Here is a 26,361-nt window from a genome sequence, read left to right as displayed (position 1 = left end):
ATTTAGAAATAACTTTCTTTTATATTATTTTTATAATTCATTTTCCCTCTTATTATTATGATTATTATTGTTATTTTATTTTTGGGTCTGGTTCTACTACAATTTAAAGTCTTTTATAAAGGTCCTGACTGTTCCCAGGAAAGCTGGCCACGCACTGAAGCAGGACAGAGAGAAAGATGATACAGTGAGGCAGGCCTGGGGAATGACAGCCCTGTCATGCTGACTTATGATGGATGAGGGAAAAGTCTATTTCTCATCCGTAGTGGGGGAGGTGAAGTGTAAAGAAAGATGCACCAGGAGTCTTCGGGCGATTCATCTTGCAGCAGATAAACTCTCAGAAGCTGCAGAGTTTTGAGGGGAAGAGAAAAAGAATGGAAGAATCAAATTCATTATGTGAAGTATAATCTCACGAGGAAATATCAAAATATGTCAGCAGCACCCAAGACGGGAGGGTGGGGAACTCACTGATGATATTTGTCAGCTGCTAAACCAGGCGTGGAGGCAGAGAGGCACTGGGTTCCACTGCTCTCCCTGCAAACAGCCTTCCCACCAAATTCTGGAGGAGGCCAGGCAGAGCTGAGGGCATTTCATGGTGAATGAAAGCAGGAGATTCAGCAGGCACACCAGAGACTTCTTGGAGGGCATCTTCCCCCTGTCTAAAATTCACCTCCACCGTCTTTTCCTTTGTGTTTCTCACTTTCTGGCTCTGCAGAAGCCAAACAATGTAGAGGTTAGGTATAAATAATCCCATGAAGGATGTTACATGGAGCTCTCTCTAGAGCATTGTGTAGCCATGTTTTCCCAAAACCACCCCCTATCTCTGATCATTTCAAAATTTTATCAGAGCCCTACCTAGTCACAAGCAGTGGGTCTAGCAAATGAGAACTGATAGTTTGGGGAGTCTTTCCTAGCCACTTGAAACGTGCTTACTGGACTGCGATTCTCTTGGTCTTGCATATGCATTAGGTGCCAGCCAGCTCCCCTTCTTAAACACCTCTGTAGACTTGGCCCCTCTAGCACCCCAGAGGGAGAAGCAGCAAAAAGCTTCCCCAACTCTGGGCACGAGGAAGCCTTTGCAATTTCAATTTCTGTCTCATTTCTCATTCCCAGAGTGACCTTGGGCAAATCACTTTCACCTCCCTGAGACTCAGTTTCCACATCTGGAACATTGAGATAATAGCTACCTGCCTCCTGGGGGGAATCTGCAAGGCTTAATTAATTAATGTTTGGCAAAGCTTCCGAGACCTTTGCTTGAAAGAATCCGCGTGAGTGCAAATTATTATTATTATATCACTGGAGCCTTAACTCCAATTTTGTGGCTGAAGCTAATAATTATTTCTTTTCTGAGGAAAAAATATTAATTTTAATTCCAAGTAATTTACCAGGTAGTGGGGAAAAAATATACCATTTGTCAAGGACAAAGTTGTCTAGATGGAATTTCTAGCAGCACCTCTCAGGGGAAGACTGCAAGAAAATCTTCCTATTTTGCTATGTTTCCTGGGCATCCTCTCCCCCTATGCCTCTTCTTTGCTCTCTCTCCAAGGTTGAGGTGTTAGCCTGGGTTGTCCAGGGCAATGCCTCTGCTGATTGTGCTTTTGGTCTCCCTGTGCTGTGGGGTCCTTGCCCCTGCACTAGGTTCCATTGACTGCCCTTTACATCAGCCATCCCTCCATCTCTGGACACTTTCTTTGGCTCAGCATACATGCCAAATGCCAAGTATTTTTAAGAAACAAGACTTCATACGATATCCTTGAATTGATTTCAAATAACGAGGAAGCCTCTCTATTAAAAGCATCAAACAAATTTACTGTGTCAGATGAACCACCTCCCTCAAGACAATAGACCCTGGTTTCCACAGGGATAAAAATAGAGTCAGGCAGGCACTGGCATCCTTTTTTCCCCTTTCTTGCCCCTGTCCACAAGGCTTCGTGGATCACCTGGCTCCCCAAGCTAAGGCTCTCATCAGTTCCTCCAGTAAACCCCTGGAGATTTCTCCCTTGCTGTTTCTCAAAACAGCCTGCAGTACTTATGTTGCTGCATTACTGAGGGACAGAAATGTCCCTGCTCCTCAGGCTTTGCCCTGACCCTATGACATTGGGCCACACAGAAAGTCAAATTAGTCGGTGTTCCTCTGGGGACACTGTAATTGCATTATTAGATTCAGAGCCAGGAGCACACATCTGTGCAAGGCTTTCTCTCTGTACTTTATGCCCCTTGTTTCTGTACGTGCTTTTGGATTTCGAAGGTTAGTGTTGATTCTGTTTTTCTGAGGAAGAAACTAACAAAAAAATAGCTTTTCACTTCCTTTTCTTTCATCCTGTGCAGCTAGTTCTCATGCCACAGCCAGCACCCAACTTTTGTACTCATTTTCCTCTCTTGAGTCTTTCTTCCCACACTCCTCCTTCAAGAATATTCTCACCACACACGTGCGTACACGAGCGCACATGCACACACACACACACACACACACACACACACTTTTCTTCTGTCATCTAAACCCTTAACTTTCGTCAGGACTACTTATGTATATATTACCCAGACCATGATGACCTATCCTTTGCTGGATTCTAATACCTGTAATTTGTACCCTCACAATGTGTGACACTTTGGAATATACATACCAACTCTGAGGCTTCTTGGGTCTCAAGTGATGCTAAGAGGGCATGTGTGGTGAGAAGGACAAGAACTAGGAGTGATTTGGAGCCATCTGATTGCTGCACCAAGGCTGTTGGAACGATTTCCAGCGCCTCTTCCTCTGGGCAAGTGCTGCAGGCTGACCCCTCTGCTGATTTCTCCTCTCGTCTCAAAGTCTGCCTCCAGTTTCAGTGAAACACTACTCATCTCCCAAACATGTCGTATTCCATTTTCTGAGCCCTTCTTCCTGCTTGTCTTTCTTCCTGGAGCAGCATTAACTCCTCCTTCTGTCTGGAATAACCCACCCAATATTTCTGGTCTAGGTTGAGCTTCTCCTCAATTCCTGGGTCTGCTCCCTGCCCTCCTCCCCTTCCTGAGGTAGTTGGAGCCTGCCAATTTCTCTCCATGTGCCACCACAGTGCATTGGGGTAACAGGATCCTTAGCATTCTCCATGCTGGGTTGAACATTTTTGTTTTCATGGCTCCTTGCCCTTTGTATCTAAAAGTATATTGAGATCAGTACCTGGCCTTTAGTTGGCACTCCATAAATATTTAATGAATGAACATGTGAGCCAATAAGTACCTCTACGTTCCACTCATTTTTACACCAAAAATTAATCATACATTTGATTTATTTTGCATATGTGCTAAAAAGAATCTGAGAAATCTATATAGGGCCCTGAGTCACTATGGGAACTCGGCATATCACTTCTGATAAACGTGATCCAATGAGGCTTGCTGAAGTCATCTAGGGTTACTCTGTTCCAGCAAAATCATTGGCATGTTTCGTGGCTGCTCTATCAGTCGATATTCTCAAGGGAGTATTTTGATCCTTATGCAACCAATCTACGTAGTCAGGAAGTCTTACCTTTGTTCTCCCTTCAGGCCTATTAGCCCCAAGCTAGAAAACACTGTGTTTTAGACAAGGATGAGTAATCTGTGTGTACACACCAAAACCAAAGTGGTTAGGAATAAAAGTGTGGTGTCGATAGAAGATGATATTATTAGAAACCTGTTAAATGGGTTCCTGGTGTGTGCTTTTAATGTCTCTCCCTTCAAGAAAAGCGCTCCATACCATGTCTCATTTTGCACAGTCAATACGATCCTGATAAAACCTATCACAACACTTACGGTGCTGGAAGAAATTAAACATTTAGGGGACTCCTCCAGCGCCACACTGATTGAGCTCAAATGATGCCGCTAAATTGACAGATGCATTTGTCTGTTCTTGCAAGCTAGTGAGTCTTCCCTGCAGAATGTATTACAGATTCCTTAACAGCAAAGAGATAAAAACAAATCAGAAACTCCTTTATTCTACCTTTATGGTCCCTTCTCCAGGAAGCTGTTTTTTGTGTCCCTGCTGCCTGTGTGCACGCGTGCGTGCAAGTGTGTGTGTGTGTGTGTGTGTATTGAGTGCAAGTGGCATGCACCATGAGAGCCAAACTGCTGCTCAACTCATCATACACACAGTGTGAGTCTTAAGTTTTCCAAGGTTGACACTCTTTTCCTGACCATTCTGTTAATTGAACCAACCGTGCCAATTCCCCGAATGCAAGGACAATCCTGTCAGCAGGGGAAGGCACCTTGCACCTCTCAGCCAGATGCATCACACCTTTAAACAGATTAATAAAACTCTTAACAAGATAATATTGTTGGGCAATGTGCTAAGGCTTCCTGCTCTTGCTCCGGTTGTATTTTTATTAAGCTGTAAGCTGTGTTTAAAAGAAAAAAAAGCAAGATAGAGGGAGAAGAGGAAGTGAGAAAGAGACTGTTACAGCCTACAGCCTCTTGTTTGCAGATTATTTTCCAAAGATGCTCCGTAGAATATCAATTACCTGTGATTAGAAGTCCTGCCAGGTACTACCTTGAATGGAAGGCTTTAGAAGTGAGAGCCATTCCTCAGAGAAGCCATACATTTTAGATATGGAAAATGGCTCAGCTAAAGTTCTGCCTTCACAGTGGGCAGAGCAAGGCAGGGGGCTGGGGATGATAGGGCCAAGCTGGAGTGAGGGGTGGGGTTTGAAAGGAAGGTTTCATGCTCTGTTCCCCTCTGTCTCAGTGAGGAGCAAGCTGTATCCTCATTACCAGATAGGTGGTCTGGGGTGCAGGCAAAAAAGACTGGTTGGAGTTGGGGGCTTAGGAACAACCTGGAGTCTGGTCACAGGCTTTTCAAAGAACACTGGCTCTAAATTCCTTAAAAACAACTCCCACTGGAAGTGCTGCTGCTCAGGACACGATCTAGAGTCTTTTCATTTCATGAGTAATAAAAATTTACTTTATAAAATTTGTTAAGTCCTATTTGTTTCCAGAAATGATAATAATTCTAAAAGCAATTGTGATCCTGCTCAATTGGGTGAATGCAGAAGTGATGCATGTTTCTGTCCCCAGATAACTTCACAAAGATGCTCTCTGGATCTGCCCCATTCATCCATCCAGATGAGAATGATGGCACCAGCCATGGCTTGGTTGTGGGGGCGGTGGGAGGAAGGAAGGGGAGAGATGGGATGTCACCCGGATCCTGGGAACCCAAATTCTTACAGGCATTTAGAGTGACAGAGGTGCTATCATAGCCCTTGGTCTGCACTCACTACTTACTGGTTGAATGAGTGCACTAATGGGCAATAATAATGCCTATTCTAGACATTCCATATTTGTGGAATCACAGTATGTGGTCCATTATGTCTAGCTCCTTTGACTTAGCACAACATTTTTAAGATTTGTCCAGGGTATAGCGTGAGTCAGTGTTTCATGCATCTTTCTCAGGTTCTCCCCTTTTTTCCACTGACATTTCTTCTCATTTCTACCTAGAGATCAGGTTTCTCTCTCTTTCATTTTTCCAGCTCCAAGAAACCTTGGCCTTCATAGCTTAGGTGCCAGTTCACACTTCCCAGCCTCAGAAACTGTTCTCCTTAGAATCACTGAGCTTCTAACGGGCCCTGGTCCTTGTATAGGGAAGCTGCAGGGTCCTGGGCTCAGCTTGCCTCCTGGGCTTCTTCTTTGGTTAACTCTTACATGTCTCACAGATGTCTTTTGGTCTGTCTGTCTTGTTCTTCCTTTCTCTCTGATCTTTTCTCTCAAGGCTTTTAACCCAGGGATCCTCTCATTGCAAAGTGCAAAGAATCTCCAGAAGCTTCTTGTACCTTAGCCTCAGAGGCTGTCATCCTGCTCATCTGAATCAATGCTTTTTACAAGTTCCCTCAGGAAATTATGAAGTGGGTGAAATTCTTTGACTCTCTCCCTTCTACTTCTTACCTGGGTTTCAGGAGCCCTCTTTGTTCCTTGTGCTGTCCATGGCCACCAACACTTTTCCAGGGACAGACTTGCCCATTTTCCATCCAGCTCACCATTACCTTCCTTCCACCTTTGCTGTCAAAAACTCAAAATTCCAGTTGTTCATTTACTCCTCCCTTGATGAATTTCTTGAACCTGAGGCATGTTAAGTGCAAGGCCAACAGAGATGAATCACCATGGCCCCTGATCTTAAGGGGCTCTTACTGTCAGAATAGATCCAGGTGTATAACTAGCTACTCCTAGAATTCCTGTGCCACATATTGTGTGCCTATTCAGTGCCATGCATCCTTTGAGCAGAAGGCCACAGCAATGACTAAGACAGACATAAATAAACACACAAACAGAAATAAGTAAGATATCCTCATATTAAGTGCAGTAGACAAAACTGAGAAGGGTAAGGGATTGAGAGGGGCTGAGAAGAGACTCTTCCTCTACACAGGGAAGACAGGAAAGGCTTCTCAGAAGACATGATGTGGGAGCAGAGTCTGAAAGAAATAAGACCCATTTGCATGATGCCCTGCAGGAAGGGTATCTGTGTGAGAGGGACGGGCTAGTAAAAGGCCCACAGTGATGTGATGTGGACCCTGTGGCTGCCAGGCAGCAAACAGGAAAGCCCTAAATCTGTCTGGCCTCGTTTCTGAGCTCGTGTTCCTATTTTGCTTGAAGAAGAGTTTGTCTGACTTAGATTCCAGTAGAATTTGTCTTTCCACCCAAGCTGAGCCTCACCCGACCTTGAGTGTGCACACCCCAGTGAAAGCAACGACAGCCTGAAGCAGGCCAGACATTGAAACAATTGGTTGAGAAGACTGGGGTGCTGACTAAAGTTTATTCAGACCCTTCAGGGTAGAAAGTGGGTGCAGGGCAGATGACAGATGTCGAAGCTTGAAGAGAGAGTGAACCGGACTTCTTCACAGGTTCTAAAAAATTCTAAAACCTGGAAGCTCTAGATGAACCTTGAAATAAATGCATTTCAAATGCATTTAAAAGAATGACTTACTAGGTCATGAATTTGTAGCCTCCTTTAACCACAGGATAAATGCAGGCTAAAATAATACTTTCAAAATAATAACCATTCATTCAATAAATAGGATTGCTTATTATGTGCCCAGCACAGCTGACTCAGAAATGAATTAGAGAGATGCAGTTTTTGCTCTCCCAGAATGCACAGGGTAATTGAGGAGAGAGCCACTGAATAAGTGAGTAGGGCCCCATAGCAGTGCAGAACGGGGGGCAAGAGCAATGGCCTTCATGCTGATGAAATCCCAGTTCTGTGTGGGCTTGGACAAGTGACCTAGCTGCTCTGTGTCTCCAGTTACTTTTTTTACTCTTTTTTTTAAATATTTATTTTTGAGAGAGAGAGTGAGAGAGAGAGTGAGCAGGGTGGTGCAGAGAAAGACAGAGACAAAAGATCAGAAGTGGGTTCTGTGCTGACAGCAGGGAGCCCAATGTGGGGCTCATACTCACAAATCCTGAGATCATGACCTGAGCCAAAGTTCAATGCTCAATGAACTGAGCCACCCAGGTGCCCCTCCAATTATTGATGTTTAAAATAGAGATAATAGTAGTGCCTCATCAGGCTGTTGTAAGAAATACTTCAAAGGATATCCGGCACACAACAGGTGCTCAGTAAGTATTGACTATGAGGTAACTAATTAACCACAATTTTGATAAGTGTTAGGAATCGACAGTGTAACAGGAGTTCCTACTTGGTCTGGAAGAGCCTCCTGATGAAATGACATTGCAGTGGCTCCAAGCATTGTAACTGATAATTTACATATATTAATATGAATCCAAAAACGTCCTGCCGAGTAGGTATTATGCCTGTTTTAATTTACCCGGGAAAAAAACTGACACTTTTCAGGAAGTTTGAGCATCTCGCCCAAGGTCATCTAGCTGGAAGTGGAACCAAGTCCCACACAAAGCCATACAGGTTCTTAGTATTCACTTTGGCAAAGAAGCGATTGTGGGAGGGAAGCTCCATAATGAGTTATTGAGGAGAACTGAGATATTTGAGAAAACCTCACCCTCCCACACGATGTCTCTTCGTACCACGGGCAGAGGAGAAGGGTGGGCAGGAGAAACCATGTTGTGTCCCAGGGAGGCATTCTTCTCTGTTTATGTTCTTCGTTAAAAAATGCAGGGTGAGGGGTGCCTGGGTGGCTCACTTGGTTAAGCATCCAACTTCGGCTCAGGTTGTGATCTCACGGTTTGTGAGTTCGAGCTGGGGGCTGACAGCTGGGAGCCTGGAGACTGCTTCGGATTCTGTGTCTCCCTCTCTCTCTCTCTGCACCCCCCTCATCCCCCACTCACACTCTGCTTCTCTCTCTTTCAAAAATAAATAAATATTAAAAAAATTTTAAATGCAGGGTGGAAAGACAAATGGTGGTGGTGGTGGCTGATTTTCCTCTCTGCAGCTGATCCCACGAAACAGAAGACAGCTTCTGATTCCTGTGTCATGTAATTAAAGCAATCGGGGGAATTGGCCTTTCAGAACTAAGTCACAAATATGCCTCAGTGAAGAGACTCTCCTCTTTGGTAGTCTGGCCTTTGGGAGGAAGAGAGCACCCATGAAAAGGCTGACTTTTGTCTTCCTAGGAACATGTTGTCCCATGATGCCAGCTTTCTGTCTTGGGCAGGGCACAACTAGCTGGGCAAACCATCTTCAAAAACAATCTAAGTCCCTATCTGGGCCCATTTGAAATGAAGTTGAATGATACCAACTGATTTCACAAACATAAATCACAATACATGGAGGCAGACACAAAGAGCCATACTCAGGGTGTCCGGCTTGCCCGTCAATGTGTGAATGTGTGCTCACTGGCGTGGAGACAGCACAGGGCATGTGCACAGCAGCCTCTTTCTCACAAAGGACAATCTGGCCCAATCAGAGGTGCCCTCATTATGGTACAGCCTGACTCACAGGCTCACAGTGGGTATGTCCCAGAACCAAGGACCCTTCCCACACACACAGCAATGGAACACGTTTGCCCCAAAAGAAATCTCTCACCTGTTTGTTGTTCACCTCCTGAGGGATAAATACCAAACCTGAACTATGTCTGCTCCCCTTCCAACCCTTCTGTCCAGTCTGGGTCCAGTCCCATTTCCCCTATACTGCTTCCTTCCTTTTGTCTTCCTTTACCTGGCTGTGCTTTTTGATCTTTCGTGTGACAAATTTCAGCTGCCACTAATGTTCATGTACAGCATGTTTCTCTTTCCCTTTGGATGACTGTGTGCTCAATGAAAGACTTCTCGGAGACGGCTGCCTGAATAGAAATGCACAGCAGACAAACAAAGCAAGCAGCTCAGACATCCTCACCAAGGCTCAGGGAGTTTAAAAAGCCCCCTTTGCCCCAGAAATGAGGCTATTAAGGTGTGACACGATTCTCCCTTTCAGGCAAAGGCTTTTTAAACTGCTGTAGAGCCCAATCAAGAGAAGATGAAAACTTCAGTGTTTCAAGATATCCAACTCTTCTGCTGATGAAGGAGAACATGCCCAGACGCATGTGGAATAAGAAGCAGGCTCTGGCACCCAGTCAGCAACCTGGCTGAGAGCTCACAGCCCTGGGCCGCCACGGCTGTCACCTCATGTCTATCCACTTTTCATTTCCCCACAGCCTCTGGAGCCAACAGGAGGGAGTGGAGAGGAAGCCAGGGACCTGCTAAAGATCTCAGTTAGAATAGGTCAGGGGAACACCACCCCACCTTTGCACCTCCTTCCTCCCAGGGATGTCGGGAATCCTAAACAAGAGCAGGGAGCAGCAACTAGCCTGGCAAACTGCTGGAAAAGTGCCTCAGAACTGCTGGTAAATCCCAACCTTTTGGCTAGAGCTCAGGTGCTTTCTTATCATTCCTCGAAATAAAATATGACCCAGCAGTGTCACCTTGGAATCAGGAAAATGAGAGTTTAAATCCTGTCTCTGCTAATTTATCATTGTATCCCTGAGCTTCAGTTTGCTCATTTGCAAAACTCCTGCCTTTCAAGACTGTAGAAAGGAACAGATGAAATGTTTTACACAAAGTGCCTCGCACTGGAAAGCCAATATAAATTAGCTTGTGTGGTGTTTTCGGATGGCAAGGAAACGAAGGCAGGGACTCCCAACCAGCATGTTAGGGCTCAATTCGATTGAAAGTAGTAACTTCAGTTTTCTCCAATCGTTTGGTTTGAAACAGAATTTCTGCTATTCTCAAAGTCTTATTTGGTAGATTAATACCTCTCTCAGGCTGGCCCAGCTCTGCCACCCTGGCCCCTTCTTTCAAAACAGTTCCCTCTGCTAAGATTACCAGAAAGAAGCTGGAAGGAAAATAGAGATTGTTTTAGCCAACAAAAATACCCTGTTTCATCAGCTTGATTCTGTCCCTAAATCTCTCCTGATTAGAGTAATACCCAATAGCATTGTTTTTTCATGAAAATATAGGGGACATTTTTTCTTAAAGAATCAGTACCTGAAGACAAGCTACCAGATCATCAGTGGGATATTGATGATAGGAGTGAGCTTACCCCTTTCTCTAGGATTTTTCTAAAGTGTCAGAAGTATTTTCTGTCTGAGAACATTCAAATTCCCAGAGGTTCCTTCTTTAAAGCCACCAAACATGGTCCAGTCCTAGGAGACTATAGCAGATTCATGCGAGGTTAGGTGATGAAGGCTTGTGGGTTCTCTGTCTTTTTCTTCTTTAATGAAATTTTCTTTATTGCCCCTCATGGCTCTAGTTTATGGACATTAGGACTAAATTCAGATTTATGGGTGCTAGGAAGCAACACAGCCAATATCTGGAATATATAAATGCTCTATAAAGTACCTGTGGAGACTTTTGAAAACCACGTGATCTTGAAATGCTAACTTTATTCTTTGTAGATATAAGTGAGCCATTGCAGTGGTGAGTGCAGTTTAGGAAATGATATCATTGCATTGTCTCTTTCATGAAACATGAGCAAAGGCCTTTCTCAAGTGTCCATGCACTACATGTTTTAAAGCCTCCTCACATTCACTCCTCCCTTTCTTTCATCATTCACAGTCTCTCTATTTTGCATAAATTGAGACCTGAATGGTAGTGATATGTTTTGCTCAAGGTTATACAGTATGAGTGAAGAACTTCAGAATCCATGCCTGAGGTATACCCACTGGGCCACTTGGGTAGACCCAAGCAATGCAATCGAGTGTGTGTGTGTGGGGGTGGCAGTGGGTGTGAATGTGTCTGTATGTATGCACACATGTGCATATGTACATTCATGTACTGATTGCTAGAATCTCTCCCCATGATAAATAGGCAATGCCCTAGGTGAGAAAGAAAGAGGAAGCAAAAGGAAAACATTAGAGTAGAAGGAAGAGGACTAGACTTAGCAAAGAAAACAATGATATCCCTCCTAGAAAGTCCTTTTTCCTCCCCCAAATTTGCATTAGGAGCAGTCTTCTGATCACTCAGCACTGGTCTTACAGCAGAAAAGGGAAGCATCTCTCCACTCCCAGGTTGGGCTATTTGAACAGCAACAAGATGGTATGGGTCACCTCCCATTCTTCAAAAAGATCCCTGCCTGCCCAGTGGCCTGAGTTCTCTCAGGCTTTGAAAAGACCTTAGACAGCATCAGCTTCAATCTGCACTTCATGCAAGAATATGCTATTCAGCAAGATTTCCCAAAATGGTTTCCCAGGCAATCGGTCCCTTGAGATGGTTCTTTTTTTTTTTTTTTAAGCTTATTTAATTTGGGGGATAGAGATAGAGAGAAAACAGGGGAGGGGCAGAGAGAGAGGGAGAGAGAATCCCAAGCAGCCTCCACACTGTTAGCACAGATCCTTATGCGAGGCTTCAACCCATGAACCTGAGCCAAAACCAAGAGTTGGAGGCTTAATTCACTGAGTGGCCCCAGAATGGTTCTTTAAATAAAAAGAGGGAAGAGGGTTCTATAGTTCACTGGTTTATGAAATTGTTGGACACCTATTTTCCTCTGAAAGAGTCACAATGAACTGTGCAATATAAATGCTCTGAAAAGGACTGCAGCAAGGGAAACATTGTTAAGTTATGGTAAGACTAACAGGATTTTATACAGATGTGGTTTAAACAGTTACAGGGGTAGGAATTCCACTATTGCATTAAAACTTTTTTTTTTCTTTCTGGGGTGCCTAGGTGGCTCAGTCTGTTGAGCGTCCGACTTTGGCTCAGGTCATGATCTCTCAGTTCATGAGTTCGAGCCCCGCGTCGGGTTCTGTGCTGACAGCGCAGAACCTGGAGCCTCCTTCTGATTCTGTGTTTCCCTCTCTCTCTGCCCCTCTCCCACTCGTGCTCTCTCTGTCTCAGAAATAAATAAACATTAAAAAAATTTAAAAAAAATTTCTTCTAAAGCATTCTTACAGTACATGCCTTTGGGTATATGGGCATATTTTCTTTTCTTTTCCAGTTGAGATGTTTCTGGAACTCAGGAACTATATACTGTATTATTTTTATCACAGTATACAACATATAATGATGCTCAGTACTGGTCCTTCTAATAAGGCACATAAGAAAATTGAAATGATATAAAGTAGTACACTCTAACTTAGTAACATATTTAATGAGATAACCTTGTTTCATTATCAAATCACTGTAACTTTTGGAGTTCAAATACATGTATTGGGACCTATCTTTCTGTAACTACCAGCCTGTTCCTCATACTTTTACCCTATTTTCCTCTTATTCAAGAAAATAGTTTAAGGATGTTCACAAGCAATCATCGGTGATAGGTGGAGGGGTTGGCAATAATAATGATATAAAATATGAATTATATAACAATGATGATGATGATGGCTGAACTTTTCCCTACTCTGAAAAAATCAAAAGTATAGGAAATTTGGGTTAGACCATGCCTTTGATCACATTTTTCTCTTCATAACTCATACCTTCTCTTGTACCTTTATACACTTGCTCTCTCCTGACTCACTGGGTCCTCTGTTGGTTCCAACTGACTTATCTTAAGTGGTGAATATGCTCTAAAAGGAGGAGAAGTATAATGCATTTTATATTATCAGGGTTAAAATTTCATTTCATTCCTTGTCTGATGCTATTCAGGACTGCTATCTTCCCTTGTGTTCAATAAGCAATAGAAATATATATGTCGGCAGAAAGCCAGCCTTCGACATAGTATCAGGAAGATGGGCTGGAGGGGGGACAGCCATTGTGATTTGCGTTCCCTTCCCTCCACTCTGCTCCTGCCAATTAGAGGAGGTGGGAGCCAGTCCTTGGACCATAAATAACAGCTACACCACTGAAATCTCCCTGCTTCAGAGCATGGTTCTATTCACATTGGCTACATATTCTACAGGCTTGCATCCCTTTCAACTATTCTCCAGCACAGTTGGAAAAAGACGAGAGAAAACAGCAGGATATGGATATTTAAGGGGTCATTTTTCAAAAGAACCAAGATGAGTCTGTAACTAGACGTGCTGAAGGTAAAGCCTGCCTAGTACCTTCTCCCCTCCTATTACAGTGCCCTGTTCCATACTTCTTGGGGTTGTGGCCCAGACCTGCCTCCACCCATCGTCTGAGCTTTTGCCCTATTCTTCACCCCTAAGATTATCAAAGCTTACCTGCCTTTCTGCCCCTATCTTTCGATGTTCTACTCTCAACCAGACACATCGAAGAGGCTCTACTTCACAGCAAATCTTTACTGACTGACAATGACTGCTTCCATTTCAACATAAGACAATGCCTCACTCAAAAGAAAAAGATAATCTCTAATAGTACATTCACGTAGAAGAGCTCAGGGGAACAGATACAGCTTCCAAGACCCCTCAAAGAATGGCCAATGGGCACCTGCTTGTGTCATGTTTGATAAAAAAAAAAAAATGAGTCTTGATATAAATAATAGCATGATTCTTTTTTAAATTTTTTTTTAATGTTTATTTATTTTTGAGACAGAGACAGAGCATGAGTAGGGGAGGTGCAGAGAGAGAGGGAGACACAGAATCTGAAACAGGCTCCAGGCTCTGAGCTGTCAGCACAGAGCCCGATGCGGGGCTTGAACTCACGGACCATGAGATCATGACCTGAGCTGAAGTCGGATGCTTAACCGACTGAGCCACCCGGGCGCCCCAATAATAGCATGATTCTTAATAGCTGAGTCTCTGGAGTTGGGTTATGTGGATTTGAATCTTAGCTCTGTCATTTTCTTTCTGTGCCACCCTGGGGAATTTCTTCATCTTCATCTGCAAAATTGGGTGTAATAACATCACCAACAGTGCGGCTATTGTGAGATTACATGAGATAATCTTCGTAAACCCTCAGCACAGTGGCTAGCTCATTGTCAACACTCAGAAATATTAGATCTCAATGCACTGATAATAATATCTTATGAGACATAAAGGCAAATTTCAAGGAGTTTCGGATCAATCAAACATGAGTTTGAATTTTGGCTGTTTTGATTATTGGCTGTGTGATTGTAAACAACTTATTTAACTTCTTTTTAGCCTCAGCTTCCTCATCGATAAACAGGAAAAACCATATCTCTGTCATTAGGATTGTTATAAAGGTTGAAGAAATGTATGTGTTCGAAAATACCTTATAGCTAAAAGGCATTCAATAAATGTTTGGGGATGGGTGAAACATCCTCTGAGCAGATCACTCGGGAAAAAATGACAAGGATTCTTTTGGGCATTTAGATGTGTGCATTTCAATAATGGACTTGCATAGTTGCTCTGTCCTAAGGCTATCTATCAACTGTTATAGCACTTCTGTGAGGCACAGAGCGAATGTGGATAATGGTATCTTGATTTTATTAGCGAAGTGAGTGTCCCAAGTACCAGTCAATATAGCACAATCAAGTACAACTCTAGACAGACAGATTGCTTTCTTCCTTTAAAGGGGTAGTTTCCAAATTATAGTTTGCCTCTCACTTTTTCTAGAAGGATCGAAAATAAAGCACTATTATAATATACAAAATGGTGGAGCTGCTCAGAAGGAAGGGCCTGGATGCCTACTCCTTTTCTCCTTCAGCCCTGCAGTAATCTCTAATGCACCTCTAAGGAAGTCTAGGACTCTGTAAAAGTCAGTTTAGAAGCCAATGTGCTAAAGGCATGGGATGTTCTTTAGACTCCTAAAATGTACTGTGTGGATTAATAGTGATTCCCTACAGTCTTAGATTTATTAATATTAGGTCATGGCAAACAAACCTCATTTCCTAGTTTGACAGTGTCTTCCAGGGAAATGTAGTAGACATAGTGAATTGGTATTTCAGGAGTGCATTTTACAGGCCTTTTGAATGGCTTTGTTGGGATGATGAAGAAATTTATGCTGAGTACTAGTAAAATTAGGTATATTAGTAAGTGGATGAACACTATCGCCAACAGGTGCTGAAAAGCTAATTGATCAATGTCAAGCAGTGTGCTGCCAGGATACATAGGGCATTGGCTCTGTCCTGTATCATTAAATGTTTCCATCAGCAACTTGGATGGAGATATAGACATGACACTTATCAAATTTGTGGATGACATGATTTGGAGGAAAAGCAAATTTATCAGGTGATCGAATCCAGAAAGATCTTGTCAGGCTGCAGGAATGGGCCAAATCTAAGATGATGGAATTTAATGGGGGAAAATGCAATATCTTATAATTAGGTTCAAAAAGTAAATTATTCAAATATAGGTTTATGCCATATTTATGTTAGATTTAGGCATGGTCTAGCTAACTGTAGGAGGTAGGGGCTCTTTAAGAGGGTTCTTCAGGTATATCTGAGTACTGGCAGATGGGATTAGGAGAAGGCCAGTACATCAGGGACAACATGGCTTCTAAAGAGTACAGCTGTAGGAAAAGGTCATAGGTCAGAGCTGGCAACCATTCCAGACTGAGAACAGTGATAAAGAACCAGACACATAAAATAACTCTCATTCATTCTCTCTGAATATATTAATCATAAAGTCACAGTGTATGGTCTTTAAGGGGCCAGGAAACTTTTGTGGACAGTTCCTGGTCTGAATCCTGCTCTGAGAAACAATGGGGCACAGAGGCTGGAAATTAGGAACAGGCTAATCGATTGAAGAAATTTGTTTTAGTAGAGTGAAAAAAAGAAGAGGAAAAAATGCACTGGTTTTACTAATTGTCAGTTTCCTGCAAGGTACAAGAATAGGATTCCTTCCCCCTTTCATATTTCATAGAACAAAAACATTTATGAGCACTGCAGTACGATGAGCCAGACAGACAATATATAAAGTATAGTGCTAACTATTGCACCACACTTTTAGAGTTTTGAAGAGGCCCAGGCTGGCCAGGTTGTTAAAACATGTGTGCGTGTTGTGTGAACAAAGGACATTAGAGCTTGAGGTGTTCTTTTGAGGGAACCAAAGCCACATCCACATACATGCATGAGATCTCTTCAAATATTTGCAGGGCTGTCTTGTGGAGGAAGGGTGGCTAATCCTTGCTCTATATGCTACTAAGGACCAGGGGATGGAAGCGCTAGGGTAAGGTCTTTAATTACTAAAGTCAGAGTCAATAAAATGGCAAAGAAGAAAACCTCCACCTTGGAAAAAGGCATACTTCCCATGGGCTGGGCAAAGACAGTGAGGGCATGTCTGCACTGTGTGAAGAGATGTACTAGACGCGGTCTTCACAGTCTTTTCCAAAACATAGTGTTCAATGTTTTTATGAAAAATACTATGAGTCAGTTGAGTAAATCCCAGAGTTTTGGCTGTAGTTCCAACGCATTGATGCCATCTTTGGAATGGCTGTGCTGGACCACATCTTGCCCTGCTGTCATTTGCAGAAGCCATTACAAAGCGAGATGTAGTTCTACACCGAGCCAGGAGGTGGAGCCGGTCTACAACGTACCTGGAGGGTCCCACTGGGAGGGTTGTGTGATGAAGTTGAGCACTGGAGCTCTCTGTGTGGATTGGCAGCCATAAAGGAATGTAAGAGCTAATCGGCCGCCATCTGTCTTCATTTTGCTAACCCCCTCTATTGGATGCCACAAGCAGCTCACTTCCTATATTTATAAACATCCCCAATCAGTCATTTCTCTGCCCGCTGTCACATATTTGCGGCATTAATGCTGGCTGCTTTATCACAGATTGGACTTCATTTCAGACATAACTCTCATATACTGTGGTTCTGAGGTCTTTATGGCCACATTACAGTATATGGCTGAGTTGTGATTACACATCAGCACTGTAAGGCCACAGACAGTGATTTGGCCCTCACCCACCCACCTGCCACCCCTGCCCTCTGCGGGTGGCTATAGATCACGCTATAGGCAGAGAAAAAAATTGGATCTATGAGAGGGAGAGACAGAGAGACAGAGAGAAAGAGAACAAAGGGTCAGGCAGAGCGCCACTAAGGCTCAGTACATAAGGCTGAGAGTTCACAGGACTGCGGTCTTTGGGCAGAGTGACCTGACAGATGGAAAGAGTTAATGGAAGGAAAAGAGAGGTGAGAGAGAGGAGTATGTAATTGAACTGACCTTTCTCAGGAGCCCCTAGATCTCAGAGCTGACAAAGGTGCCATAGATTTTCCTCATCTTTTGTCTGAAATCAGGAATGTAAGTGAACATTTCTTCTTACTTTCTGCATCATGCTTGCCACATTCATAAGGTTACTTTTCTTACAGAAATTTTAAAAAAATACATTTTTTGTTTTCTTGCATCTCACATCCTGTGAGTCCTATGAATGGGCCCTTGGAACCACATTCACAAAGGGAAGCAGCAAAAATCACCACTTTTGTAAGTCATGACAGCCATTTAGAAGCTAGAAATAGAGAGTGATACTTGGCCAGGAGATAAACAGAAAATCCAGGGGAGGCAGTAAAATTTTGGAGAATAGTAGGACCATGGCTTATTGCTAGAAGAGTGTGTGACATTGGGTATGCCACATGCATTGTGAAAGAAAATATTTTTTTTATTTCTTTTTTTAAAATTTTTAAATGTTTATTTATTTTTGAGACAGATCATGAACGGAGGAGGGTCAGAGAGAGGGAGACACAGAATCTGAAGCAGGTTCCAGGCTCTGAGCTCTCAGCACAGAGCCCAACGTGGGGCTCGAACTCATGGACTGTGAGATCATGACCTGAGCTGAAGTCGGATGCTTAACTAACTGAGCCACCCAGGCACCCCAATACTTTTTATTTCTGATAAAAATCCCAATTTTCAGTATTTTGGACATGATATCCTCTTCCTATTCACAGAACCAAGAGAGGGGCTCTCATCCCTTTGGTCGGTGGAGCCTGCTCCTCTTTCCTGTGTTTCTGAGTTTCTGAGACTCTCCACAGACCTCCATGGGCCTCCCCTAACTGCCTGCTCAGACTGCCATAGCCTCTGGCAGCCTTGACATCTCTTTACTATGTCATTACCCAAATGTGGATACGGTTCTTTCCCTTGTTTCCCCAATGAGGCTGACCACATGGTGGTAGGAGAGGGGAGTTACTTCAGAGATGATGAGTCTAGTTAGATCTGTCAGACATCACACTTCTGAAACCATCACTCATAGCCTTTCCCAGGAGCCCTCGTTCTCCTCGCCCCCCCCCCCCCCCCCCCCCCCCCGCCTTCTCCCTGACTCTTTTCAAGGGAGAGAAATTAGCCACCTTAGCCATCCTAACTCACCAGAGATGTTTCTCTGCCTATAAGCAATATTATTTTGTAGAAACTTTCCATTCTGATGATCTCAAAATCCCCTTCTAGACAGGGCTCCAGTTCTTTTTATGGGGCGGGGGGAGGGGACTCCAATTCTTAACTCCGCAAATTAAAAAATCAACTAAAGCATTCCCCACCTCCACCCACACTCCCACCCCCACATCCCCCAAAAGAACCAGGTTTACTCAGGTTGAGCTCTGCCACCAGCCCCTAGAATCCGAAAAGTGCTTCTGCTGAAAAGGTCTACCTTTGAGGGGTTTCCTACACTCACTAAATCTGTTTTAAATGAACATCAAGAATAGCCTTGAGAGGGAAATATGGACTGAATCTATACCAACTGGCATCAACCAGCTTATGAGAAACATAGAGAAAGAGTCCGGCTCTGCCGCCTGTCAGCCATGAGCCCTAACTGTATGTAAATGAATCCCCCAGTCTTTTTTTAGACCCCCTAGCACTAACTGCACTTCTAAATTTAAGTAAGCTACTGCTAAAGTTAACTTAGCAGTTAAGCCATGCTTTGCGGTTAGACTGCCTGCATTTTAAATCGAAACTCCACCACTTACTTTTTTTGCTTTGTTTTCCCTCTGGACAGGCCTTCATTTTATCACCTAAAAGAAGAGAGTAATATTTACCTCAGACTTGATGGGAGGAACAATCAAATAATGCTTTCAAAGCACTTAGGACAGTTCTTGATGCAGAGTTAATACTCAACAATTTACATGTTGATATTATTCATAATAATCAATGTCACATTTCTCTCCACCCCCCACTACTTTTCTGTTGTGCAAATACCTCAAAAATCAAAACGTGGTCCTTCCTCAGACTTACTGAGCTTAGGGATGACACGGCTGATTCAGAACGGAGTGCCTGTGAGCCCCACTGTATCCAGGTCCCTGTCTGCCACTCTTGTATTCTCAGGTCTGTGAATCTGGCCCCTGCTTCCTGCTAACTGAATCTAAGGGAATCTGATGGGACTTCCTTCAGGACAATGGCTCCAAATGCAGCTCTGCTATTAAAAGTGTCCTCTGCAATGTGGGTACCCATCTCTCTACTCCTTGTGGTTATCCCAAAGGCATGACTAACCTATTTCCATAGTGCTAGGAAGCTGTGAGGAAAGCCGGTCTCAACAGTCCTCAGTTCCAATAGAATGGATTATGTTCTGTGGTTTTCCAATTGGATTCAGACCCCTAAGCTGAATACCATCATGCTGGCCCCAGAGAGTAAAGCAGACAGTCTCCCTGCACTTTAAATTCAACTCATTTCAGAGAAATCTGAAGCCTCGTAACTGTACTCCTCCCACCCAACCATCCCCCCTCCACAATCCATACTTTTCATGATCTAATTCTTTAGCCCTCATGGCAAATAGATATTAAAATATTAAATCTGTCTTAGATATCGTCTTCATAAAATATTAACGGAAAATGTCTGTGTTAACAATGTTTTAACATGAAATAATAAACAAACTGCAGTAATTGGATATTTTTCTTCTGAAGGTCATATGCCTCCACAAAAATCACCCTTGCAAATGTGCAATTCAGAAGAGTGATCACACCTTACATTCAGACACTGTGCTTTTCTGTGTTCAAAGAGCATTCTTTAAACATTAATTAGTTACTCCACCAAATATCCTAGGAGGTGTGGATTAATATCTGATTAATGCAGATGTAGATGCAAAGAAAGAGCAGAGAGAGTCCTGCCTTTCACATCACACAAGAATTCTGAGGCAGGAATTTTTAGCTAAATCTTCACGAATGGACCAGAAATAAGTCACAAGCGAGACTAAGAAATCAAAGGTTATTGATCCCAAATTTCTAAGATATCTCTTCTTTCTCTTATTTGATTTGCATGAAGCCCATAGATGAACCCCTGAGAAATGATTTCATTTCCCTGCTTAAATCAGATATTCACTTGTTCCAAGAGTGTCTGGCTAAATGTCATAACGAGGATCTCCTCCTGCTAATGATATGGGGACCGCTTGCTTTTGAGGGTCCATTTTAGCCACAAGTGATTTTTCATAAATGCCAAAAAAAAAAAAAAGTAGGAGGAGGGGCAGGATGGCTGAAGCAGAACACAAAACACAGAGGTCCATGCTGGGATTCTGGTACAGTCTGACTAGTGCAGGCAAAGGCTTAGAGATTAACTGGCTGCAAACTCTTTGCTGACACCTGCCCTGAGTTACAAGTGTATGTCCCTAGGTCCCCGCTCCGTGCTTTTCTTAAGGACTTATGATGTGCCCGTCTCATAAAACCACTTGCAACCGTTCCCAATAATTGCAGCATGAAAAGTGAGCTGATCAGCATCCGACTTTTATGGCCAGCTACTAACCCAGCCAGCATTTTCTAATAATACTTTGCCTTTATATCCCAGGATCGCAGAGCAATTTACGAAGATTAATTAGAAGCTCCTCAGAACTCTCATCCTTGGTGGAGGCAGGGGTGGAGGCCACTAGAGGGGAGTTAAATTAGCCTCCCGCGAGAGTGGGGAGTGAGGATTCTAAGTAAGGGCTTGTCTGGTTCAAGACAGGGCTGTATCTGAGAATAAAACCCTGTGCCCCATTAGTAGGAAATGAGAAACAATGTGTCATCTGATATTTGGAAAGGATTCAATTAGGAGGAAGTAAGGAGGCTGTGTGTGTTTATTTTTTATTTCAAAAATGATGTAAATACCCAAATTTGTTACTACCCCCAGGGTCCTGGCAAAATGCCTGAGATATCTATAATTTTGCAAGATTACATTTTGTGTCACCCCAGTCTGGGCCATTTCACATTTTGCTCTTTCCTGACTCAAAACCTGCTGCCCCTGGCTCTCTGAGAGGTCAGGCGTGATGCTGGTGTGAAGATGACCCTTTGACGTACTGCAGTATGGAGGCCGCCTGCTAGGGGCTCCCCCCCTCCCAGTGAGCCACTGGGCCTGAAGCTGGGAAAGAATAGGGAATGATGGCGGAGAAAGGGCTCTATCAGGCCATTGAGGAAGCGCAGCTGTTGAGGGGCCAAGGGGAGGGGCTGGGGGAAAGCTGCAGTGACGTTCTGTTTTGTTCTTGCAACCAAGGCACAAATTAAGGCAAAATTAGAGACTTTCTTTGGACGATTGGACGGATGGGAGGAGGAGGAAGATGGGGAAGCAGAGCTTTTAAGGACAGCAATTTGAGAACATCTGAGACAAATCTGTGGTTGATTCTTTCTTTTCTTTTTTCTTTTTCTTTTTTTTTTTTTTTTGGTGGATTAGTTAGTGACTTTCTTTTTGGATTCCGGAGAGGTTTCCCCCCCTTCCTTTCCCTTTTTGCACCATGCACATGTAAATGTGATTGAGAATTCTTTCGTCAGATCTGCTGTCTTGGCAGCCTTCCTGCCAGCTGGCCTGGCTGGGGGAACCCACGCTGGTGGCTGATTGCGATTGACAAGTTCTCCCAGGCTTTGTGGGAGGAAGTTTGGGAGACACTCCCAGGCCCTTGTTTGGGCTTTAGTGCCTGGAGGGGAGGAGGGCAGTGGGGACCGCCAAGCAGGACTGAGCTGCTCTCTCACCACGGAGGGTGCCAAGGCTCCACCGCCATTTCTGTCCTTCTCCACATGGCCAATGCAGTGGCTGGTGAGGAATGTTTCTCACTATCATCAGTGCAACATTTGGTGTAGAAACCCTGATACTGAAAGTCCGAGTCCATCTTGAAAGGCCATGTAATCCACACTGCCTTCCTCTATCTCCAAGGAAGGCATTTCATCAAAAAGCCAAGATATAAGAAGTATAAAAATCTTGCTCCCCCAAATTATTGTAGTTTATGGGCAACCCTGTCTTTACTTCCCTGTTTCACTTTATTCTCCTTCTTTTCCCAACCCAGGCTTCAGGCCATATTCATTTGCTAGTTTTGTTTTGTTTTGTTTTGTTTTGTTTTGACTATCTTCCTTTTCTTCTTCCTGGCCAGCCAAATTCTCATGAATTACCAGGACCTAACTCAAGGCTCATATCCTCTACAAAGTTCTCTTTGGCAACTAATAGTTTTTAAACTATTGAATACAGAGCCTGGTGTATAGTAACTGCTGTCTAAAAGGTCAATGAGATGGTATTTTTTCCCTTTTCTGTAACTGGTTGTGATTGTCAGCCACTAAGATGGCCCCCAAGATCCTTGCCTCCTGGTGTTCAGGCCCTGTATAATCCTCTCCTCTTGAGTGTGAGTTATACTTAATGACTCAATTCTGACAAATAGAATATGGCAGAAGTGATGGGATGTCACATCCAAAATTAAGTTATAAAAAGATTGAAGCTCTCTCATCTTGGGAAATCTCTTTCTGGGATTGCTCACCAATCCAGCTGCCATGTTGTGGGGGAAAGCCAGGTGCCACATCTTGAGAGGGAAGCCACCTACCATGTTGGGAGGCAGCCCTGTGGAAAGGCTCACTTGGCCAAGGACCAAAATATGCCAACAATCATGTGAGTAAGCTTAAGCAGATTTCCTCCTTTCCAGTTAAGCCTTCAGTTGAGACCAAAGCCCTGGCCAACAGCTTGACTGTAGCCTTATAAGAGAACTTGAACCATATTTCTGGCCCTAGAAACTGTGACATAATAAATGTTTGTTGTTTTCAGCTGCTTAGTTTATTACATAGCAGTAGATAACTAGTACAGTGGGTTCCCAGGCCACTGTAATTTCCTTTTTATGATACTTTAAAGAAAAGACTATAGGTTCTCAAGAAAAAAAAAATATGAAATCGGCTTCAGCACTAAGGGATTATTTCTTAAGTGTTTTTAACTTGTTGTTTGGAAGAATCTATACTACTGATCTCACACTAACTGTATCCCAAACTACATTAACTTCCAATTACTAAAAGAGATATCAGACAGTTCTGTATATTGAATTAATTTCAGATGACTTTAAAATATGAGTAAATGCCACTCAGAACACTGTGGAACTAGTGGAAGTTCTCAGAAAAGAGAGGGACACTAAATAGTGCTAACTTTTTGTGCAGGAATTTTCCTACATGTTTTATACTGTATTTCATTGAATGCTTATACTTATCCTATGGAGTCGGTTCTATCATTAGCTCCATTTTACAGATGAGGCAGCTAAGGCACAGTGAGTTTAAATACATTTCTCAATGTTATATAGCTAATAATAATAAAAGTCTGACTTTGGAGCCCATACTCTTGACCACAAATTCAAGTTATTAAATGCAACTGACTCTTGGTTGATTGAAGAATTGATGAATTACCCACATGCAGAACCAGTTTGAAACCACAACATGCATTTTAAACTCCATCCCATGCATGTAAACTTTCTTTCGCCAGTCACAACATACACCCACATGAATGGAATTGTATCTTAAATGCTCTGTAGCAGCGGGTGCAGGACTCTACTCTTTTATGACTATGCATCAGAAACAGTGGAAGGAAGTAGTTGGACAAGGGTCAGCACAGAGGGAACATGGTAATTGTCAGTATTAAAGAGGAGGTAGCTAAAGATCAAAACAAGGTCAGCATTCATAAAATAAAAAATGAGGCAGAGAAAAACCAAATCACTATCTTCAGGAGGACTTTTATGAAGAAGAGTAACCCAAAATTGAGGATGAAGACAAGGACTCAGAAAGGCAACATTTACAGAATGTTTGTTACATGCCAAGCACTATCCTAAATGATTATGTGTATTATTTCACTTAATCTGCATATCGCCATATGGCACAGTTGCTAAAATTATCCCCAATTCACAGATGAAGAAACCAAGGCATAGAGATATTACTGTTAATCCCAAACCACGAGTAGTAAATAAAAGGTCCAGAACACAAATTCAATGTGGCCTGGATCCAAAATCCTTCATCTTAACCATAACACTAAATTCCCTTGACAATGTAGTTTGAGGCAGTGAAGGCTAGTAAGTGAAGGCTATGAAGCAATTGGAACTAAAAAATAAGAGTATTTATCTTTCAATGCTTCGATAGGTGTTGGGCCTAGGTAGTGTAGGGTCCTAGAACCCAACTGTAGCCAGAGTGGTCTAACATCTGAGCAACTTTATTTTACCTATAACTAGGGTGGACGACAAAAAAGAATGGGAGACAGGAATAAATATTCAGTCCTGGTAGAATTTTACCACACATCAAATATTTAACATTTTTTTATATATCTGTTATAGGCAAGGGTATTGGGTTAGGTGTTGTGAGGATATGAAGAAATATAAGACATGGTCCCCATCCTGTTTAGGAAGATAGCACATATAAATCTACGACTCAGGGCAATGTGTAATCATTGCTAAATGAGGTAAAGACACTAACTGCGAGATGATAGATCACTGTGAGCTGATGTGCTGTGATTTGAGTTTTGAGAAAGAGATCTTACTGAGCAGGTGAAAGATAAGGAGAAAGGGTGTTATCAAAGGTGTGGATCACACAACATGAGAGTGGGAGATAGTGCTGCATGGGTCTCAAAGGTTGAGCGTGTTAGAGAGAGACATTGGTCTTTACCCTGTAAGTCATGATTAGCTGCTGAAGGTTTTGAGGAGACAGTTAATGTCATGAAAGCAGTATTTAAGGGAGGTTAAGAAAACAGTTACACAGGGGAACACACTATGGTTAACCCGAAAATAAATATCCAGGCTCTGGCTATAGGAGGTAGGCACTAGGGTAGATGTCAGGAGACCCAGTTTCTAGTGAATATTCTGCCATTAATTATCTGAGTGAGTTTGAGCATTGTCCTTCTCTGGAACACACATTTTTCATCATAAAGTCATGAGATTGAGAAAGATTATCTTGAGGTTCTTTCCAGCACTAGTAGTCTGGGATTGTTAACACCACTACTCCCCTGGATTAGTACCGTAGGCTAACACATAGCCATTCGCTATCCTGCAATTGCACACCGGCACTGCTCACACCAGCTTCTGCAGAGCCAAGACTGCCTCAGCCTCTCCTGCCTTGCACATGACGATGAAACCAGATGGCTTTCTCCTCTCTGGGTTGTCTAATCCCAAATCATGATTGTTATTTCATGTTGAGCATCTTCCATGTACAGACAGACGGTCCCTGATTTACAATGGTCTGACTTAATGATTTTTTTTAAATTTTGGATGGTGCAAAAGTGATCCACATGCAATAGAAACGGTACTTTGAATTTTGGTGTTTCCCCAGGCTGGTATATGGGGTACCATACTCTCTCCTGAGGCTGGGCAATGACAGCTGCAGCTCCCAGTCAGCCCTGGGAACACAAGGGTCAATGACCAGCACACTTACAACCATGCTGCCTTTCACTTTCAGCACAGTATTTAGTAAATTACATGAGACATTCAACACTTCATTTTAAAATACACTTTGTGTGGGAAGATTTTGCCCAACTGTGGGCTCATGTAAGTGTCCTGGCCATGTATAGGGTAAGCTAGGCTAAACTATGATGTTTGGTAGGTTAGCTATATTAAATGCATTTTATTTTTTTACTGTTTATTTATTTTTGAGAGAGAGAAAGAGAGAGCGAGCATGAGTGGGGGAGGGGCAGAGAGAGAGGGAGACACAGAATCTGAAGCAGGCTCCAGGCTCTGAGCTGTCAGCACAGAGCCCGATATGGGGCTCGAACTCACGGAACAGCGAGATCATGACCTGAGCCAAAATTGGCCACTTAACCGGATGAGCCACCCAGGCACCCCATGTATTAAATGCGTTTTCAACTTATGATATTTTCAGTTGTGATGGGTTTGTAAAGATGTCACCCCATGGTAAGACAAGGGAGATCTGTACTAGTTTTGGAATGTTACATACCCATGGCATGGAAGCACAATCCCACCCCTTCCTCATCTCCTTTATCTCACACACACACACACACACACACACACACACAAACCCCTCAGACACCCCTCACACCATGCATATTTCTCACACACCCCTCACACA

Source organism: Panthera uncia, chromosome D1 (assembly GCF_023721935.1).
Source record: "Panthera uncia isolate 11264 chromosome D1, Puncia_PCG_1.0, whole genome shotgun sequence".
NCBI lineage: Eukaryota > Metazoa > Chordata > Mammalia > Carnivora > Felidae > Panthera > Panthera uncia.
This window is presented reverse-complemented; position numbering follows the sequence as displayed.